The sequence below is a fragment of the Electrophorus electricus genome, chromosome 19, assembly GCF_041902795.1.
Source record: "Electrophorus electricus isolate QZ-2024a chromosome 19, ASM4190279v1, whole genome shotgun sequence".
Lineage (NCBI taxonomy): Eukaryota > Metazoa > Chordata > Actinopteri > Gymnotiformes > Gymnotidae > Electrophorus > Electrophorus electricus.
The window spans coordinates 367,634-373,948 of NC_137515.1; the positions used below are offsets into that span (position 1 = coordinate 367,634).

The 6,315-nt window shown below is 37.4% G+C and overlaps 1 protein-coding gene across 6 annotated transcripts in view; it reads right to left on the reverse strand.

The window, feature by feature from the left end:
* mef2ca (myocyte enhancer factor 2ca) overlaps window positions 1-6,315 on the reverse strand; it is a 30,264-nt gene extending 23,949 nt beyond the window's left edge. The window contains exons 1-4 of one of the 6 annotated variants that reach the window (XM_081702906.1): window positions 6,074-6,314; window positions 3,673-3,799; window positions 3,133-3,250; window positions 2,435-2,859 (exon numbers count right to left, since the gene is read on the reverse strand). The gene's annotated coding sequence lies outside the window, so the exon portion shown is untranslated. Of the gene's footprint in view, window positions 1-2,434; window positions 2,860-3,132; window positions 3,251-3,672; window positions 3,800-6,073 lie in introns of all 6 variants that reach the window. The other 5 variants (XM_035535567.2, XM_035535566.2, XM_081702907.1 and 2 more) reach the window with 5 other exon arrangements.

Genomic DNA, 6,315 nt, shown 5'->3' on the forward strand with positions numbered 1-6,315 from the left:
AAATCTTAGGTCACAAGCAATTGATAGTGAAATCTTATGTGAAATGTTGAACATGTCCACTCAGATCACAACGATTAGATCCAATCAGCAGGTGCCTAAATGACTTCGGCAGGTCAAATTGTCCGTCTGGGCTTTGCGGGACACCGGTCTTAAAATCCAACAGCAGAGATTCTCTGAACATTGTCAGCTTTCTGCCTCAACTGTATTTTCTCTGCAAAAAATTTCTTCAGGACAGACAGCAGTAAACAAACCATCATCTAATTGTAAAATCTAGTGTAGGGTCAAAGCCCACAGATGCTTATGCTCCATACTGCTCACACTTTCTAGAATGTCTGCATTCTTTGACCTTAAAGTTATAAACTCAAATTTGAGATCACCTCGCTCCAAACTATAAGCACATGACCCACTAAAAATATACCCTATAATGGCTGCTTTGGGCAGAGGGAGCTCGCTGATTAACGTTACATACGAACGATGCACAAAGAGTCCTCTGTGCAAAGCGTTCTCAGTGGACCAGTGCAATACGCTAAAGTAAGTATTTCACACTAGTGACAAAGATAGATTACATTTAGTGAAAAATATCTCTTGGGGGCTTGGGCAATGTTAGTTTGGGCTGTACGAAATGAGAAGCTTTGCAGACAAGATCAGCAAATGTCCAAAGCTGTGGAGGTCATGTTTCATCTGTATGTTTATCTAGGGTTAAATATGGGGTTAAGTGTGTGTGATAGATATGTGCTGTTTGCCCTTATTTACAAGTACTAAATGTATGTGATTTGAGTCATATGAAGAAAATGCACACTACTTTTCCTTATTTGATAAAGAAAGTAGGCCACTTTAGGTCAATGGGCGACAGCGTAAAAAAACCTATTATTAAACTTTTGCAAGGTCCTAAAACTTTGATGACTCATTTGCCTGGGTAACCTAAGATCATTTATGCATAATGGCATTTAATAGGCTTTAATTCAGTCTTTGTTAAGATGATCTGGTCACCATGGCTGTCTTTAAAGTGATGTGTGTCACACTGTTGTCATCCAGCTGCGTGGGTTTCTTAAGTATCTAATGGAGAAAGGTGATCTCAGCCTGTTTATTAGTTTTTATTACTGCATAAATAATTCCTATATTCCTTGTTTATGTTAAGTTGCTTCCCCAAAAACAACTAAAGAAAGTTTTGGATAATGTGATGAAGAACCATCATACTAATAATTGTTAATCAACATTTAATTAAATACAAACTGACTAGTGGTGAAAAAGTCAGAGGCTGAGTTACTTTTCCCATTCAGTCTTCAGTGATAAATATCAAAGTTGGATAAGAAAAGAAAATATAAACTTGTGGCTTTAAAATGTGTAATGTAAAAACATAACTTCAGCTAAACCAGACAAAAATTATCAGTTTTGCAAAGCTCTAAAATATCAAATTTATTTAATCTGAGTAGGTTTAACTAAAGCAATATTAATGCTTATGTAGAAATGTTTTCCCATATTAAACATTATATAACACATTACAGTTAATATAACATATGATGCTTTTAAATGTCCCTAGATATGTCCCATAATGCGCTTTGTAAGTGCACTATCTAGTCTTCATTCTTCCAGTCAGAAGTAGCTCAGAACATGCAGTACAAGTGGGCTTGTTAAATAAATCCCAAGGATGTTTGGATCCATTTTTGATTCTCTGGAACATATCTAAATAAACCTAATGTATAATCATCACTGAATGAGAGGAATACTCTAAACTTCTTTGATTATGTTAGCCATGTTACTCATAACACATTCTGTCTGCCAACTGGGATTTTGCAAATCCATAAATGAATATAAGCATGTCTTATATAAGTATAACTACAAAATCTACAGGTTTTTCAATAATCATCTAATAGATATAGGTAAGAACTCAGAGGGTGCCAAATCGCCATTGTACTTTGTAAGACACATTTCCTGCTTTAATCTGTTTGTGCTCTTACTAATAACGTGAGCTATATTCACCAGCACAGCCCCACAACAAACTTCTCAGCCAAGTACATATAAGATAAATGTCTTTCTAGCCTTTTCCAACTAAATCATGATTAGCAACACAAGTTCCAGTATTATCAGTAACGATAAAAGTCAGTTTAAAACTGCGTATAACCGATATGATGATGTGAAAAGGAGTTGCTTTCTTTTCAAGTTGAACATCTCATCTTGTGTTTCGCCCGTTACAGTAATAATCTCCCAAATGTTCCATCATTCTCTACTGCACAGCGCAACTTTTGTAATACTACTGGAGTCTCACCATTATAGGATATTATAAGAGATTAAATCATAATTCACTAATCCACTACCCACTACTATATTACACTGGAAAAAAATCCGAGAAGTTTTAGCTACTTAATACATTTTAATATCAAGAATTTTGCATCTCGAAATGTGGCACACAGCAGAACGGTTAGATTTTACTTACTTCGTTAGGCATGAGTATGATCACTCGAAAGCGTGACAGCGGAAATTTGTGTCTTGGTCAAATTGGTCCACCAAATGTGCCGAGCACAGGACCACGCGAGGTCTTCTCAAGTGCTCTGTGAATCCGGAGCAGCTGCAGAACACTTCACGAGCGACAGTGAGGCAGGAAAAGATCACATAAGTCCACGTCCCGGTGGTTTCAGCACAGCGATGAAGCGTCAGCGTGACTTCAGAGATCACTTTGTTCTTCTGACGATCTACCTAGACTTCCAAAGAGTACTAACCGCGATGCTGCTTCCCTTGGATGTTGTTTGGGACTTCTCTAATTCACCGTCACCGTCGTACCCTCCGCGCGTAAGAGGAGAGACTCTTTTCGTCCTCTAAAGGGGCGGACTCCGATCGCCATGTACAGTACACAGATGAAAGCTGAGAAGCAGACGCCTCAACGTGACTTTGACCAATTAGATGTAGTTTTCTTTGCCTTGCACGCGAATGAACGGCGTATTTCAATTAAGAGTTGATTAAAACATTATGCATACGATGGTTTTATTTATTTATTTGTTGTTTAAAAGTCGTAATGTGTTTACTGCAATAGACCTGTTACTGTCATCTGCTGATTAAGCACTGTAAAGAGCTGAGGTAATTAATAATTAAAATGATGATGATGATGGTGTTGATGATGATGATGATAACTCTTACCTATTACTTGCATGTATCCTTTTGTCACTTATCTCTCTGATCCTTCTGCTCTAATCTTCAGTGCTTTTGTGTCTCCATCAGATTGCTTTTTGTAGCATCCAGGCCTGTATTTTGGCACCTGAGGGAGTACAATGTATATAAATGAAAGATTAAAAATTCAGTTGGTTAGTTAGTAGTTAAATATGCAAATAAATGTATGCATATAAGTATACATGTGTACCTAAACAAACAAATAAATACATACATACATACATAAATATATAAATACATAAATAAATAAGCTATCCAAAATTATGCATTTTAACACCTAGTGACTGTGAAGACTGTGAAGATAGAGCATAGCAGCTCATCAGTGCAGAACAGTGGCAGCTGTGCATATTACACTTGGTTCTGGTTTAAAAAGTCAGCCCCTCCATATGGACTTTAGTATGAATGCGAAGACGATCACTGTTCAGCTAATGTTTTCAACTGAAATGCGAGTTAATAAATTTACTCAGAATGAAAGCAAGAGTGAAAAATTAAATCTACAAGCCTGCTCACGGTTGTGTGTGCAAGGAAGGCTTAGATGCCGGTGCCCTTCTCCTTCTGTGACTGCAGCACGTAGAGTCACACTCATAGAGAATGATGGTTCTCTCCTAACATGGGCATGATTTCCTGTGCCAAATTTCTATCATACAGAAACACATTTTGGAGAGTTTTTGAGGAAACTGTGAAGCTGCATAGGTTTTTGAACTGTTATATTTTCTATGCTATTTGCATTCTGTATTTTTTTAGTAATATAAGTACTGTTGCTACCTGTTCAGGCAGATAGATCAATCCAAACCATACATTGTGCTCTCACATAAGTATAAAGAATAGGCATAAAATGATAGAAAAAGCTGGATCATGCACTCGAGACACAGTCAGCAGGAAACATTGACTAGGCTTTTGGCTAACTGCCAGAACAGTTTCTGAGTAAATGATAATCAATAAATGTATTAAAGTGTTTTTAGAAAATTCATAGTAATTGATTCTGATTATGTCATGTCATGACTTGTTGATTTATAGATATATGCACAAAAAAAAGTGCATAATGAAATATACACTACATAAGGGAAAGCACATGAACAATTTGAACTCCAAATGATTTTGATTCCAAATAATCTAGATGGTTCGCACAGCACTTTAGAGAGCGTAGTGTGAGCATGATGCCATGGACATGTTATTGAGAATTCTGCCTACTGAGAACGCTTGGTCATAATGGCTCCATGATGTTAGCTTGTCTCAAAGACCTTATTTTACTTATTGACACGTGCTGTTGAGCAAATCACCTGGAACATAATACCTGCGATACATAATAGATTAGGCTGAATACTGAAAACATGCTATCCTTTGTTGTATGCCTTGCTCCTGTTTCAGCCATGGAGTTGCACTATGGAAAACTCCCTTCGAAATGCGCTGCATTACCAAGCTCACCTGACAAGTTCTTGGTCATTGTTACGGGAGGTAGCCTAAATGTCACCTAACTTGCCTTACAGGCCAGCCATGTTGGAGGGGCTTATGAAATATGTAACACTCTTTTATCATACTTCATATGCAGGACACTAAAGAAACCACTAGCAATGGAGATATTTCTTTGAAATAAGATGCAAATAAGAACATATTCAAAACTTGTAAGTAAAGAGAAATTATGGAATTTTTATGATCCCATGACCAGAAAATATAATAAGGGAGAAAGGCACAAAACTGAAAAACTTTAATCCAAGAAAATCCAATTCTACAGGAAGAGCTAAACAGTCAAGAATCAAACACAACTCAACACAATCACCAGAATTCACTGGCTAATTCATCTGATGACTTTACAAGATTTCACTTTCTGAACTGTTCAGATATTTTCTGTATATTATGGTCATAGAAAACCAAATAGAGCTGAAAATCTTTTGTGACTGTTTATTAAAGTAAAAATAATGTAAAACTTCACAAGACAAATAACAAAAAATCTATACTGGAGAAACTGAACATGCTAAATTCCAATACTGTGTTCACTTCACTCTACTTCTGGAGCTAAAAATGGGGTCATTCTGTAAACGTTGATTCAACCTTTGAGTGCAGCTCATTAAAGTAGGGTACAGAAAAGACTGCTAGCCAACACAGTCAAAGAATGCATCAGAGAATCAGAGAAATCAGAGAAAGGTTTCTATACATGAGGTGACCTTAAAAAGTGTGCCACTTTTTTTTTTTTTTTGTTTTGAAACTGAAGCTAGAAATGAGGAAGGTTGCTGCGGTTGTGGCTGTTTTGTGGGCTTTCCCAAATGCCCTTGATATGCCTTTCATTATCTCTGCCACTCCTGATTGATTCCCTGCAGCTGTGGCCTCCATAGTCGTGAGGCAAGACAGCAGCAGAAATGAGAGCTGAAGCAGTCGCCTGATTTAACTTGAGGTGCAGCTCTGAGTAGGACACCCAATTTCCTCATTGTTTTACATCCTTGAGTATGCCGTGACTTTTCCATATCAACACATCTACTAGAATAAACCAAATGCACAGACATCAGAAACATGATTTGGAAAATGATTTAAAAGTTTCTCATATCAGTGTCAGCAAAATTAGCATGCAGGCTTGAACCTCCTGACCTTACCTGGCTATGTATGTACATTGTTCTGACAATATTATTTCAGAGGTCCACCCAAAACAACCCTGACAATATTAGCCAATGATGACATGTACTCTGTTTCAGGACAAACATATCTATTTGCCAAGCCAACTACGTTCCCAAAAAAACAGTGCTCCTCTCTAAATTTGTATCTTTCTATTTCTATTCCTAGGTCTGCATATATCCCAAAGGAGATGCATTGAATCACTGTGTCACTCAAGCTCACACACTTTTCTGCTCATTGGAGGCATTTCTCCCATGTCCAGCAACACTCCTTGTGCCAGATTCTGACATAATTACTGCAAACTTACCAGTCCTTTCAGTATTCTTCTCCAGGAAGCCCTACCCTCCAGCACCTGCTGTGGGTCAGATTATAAAAAATCTTTGAAAAAAAGGAAAGAACTGTGAGAAATAAAAATTTTAAAAAGAAATAAAGCCAGACCAGCTGGCTTTGAAGAGAAACCCAAAATTGGGTTGCGTTTAGTTCAGATCTCGATCCACAGTGGAGAGAGATGGTATCCTAGCCCCAACCACACCCAGAAAGAACACACAC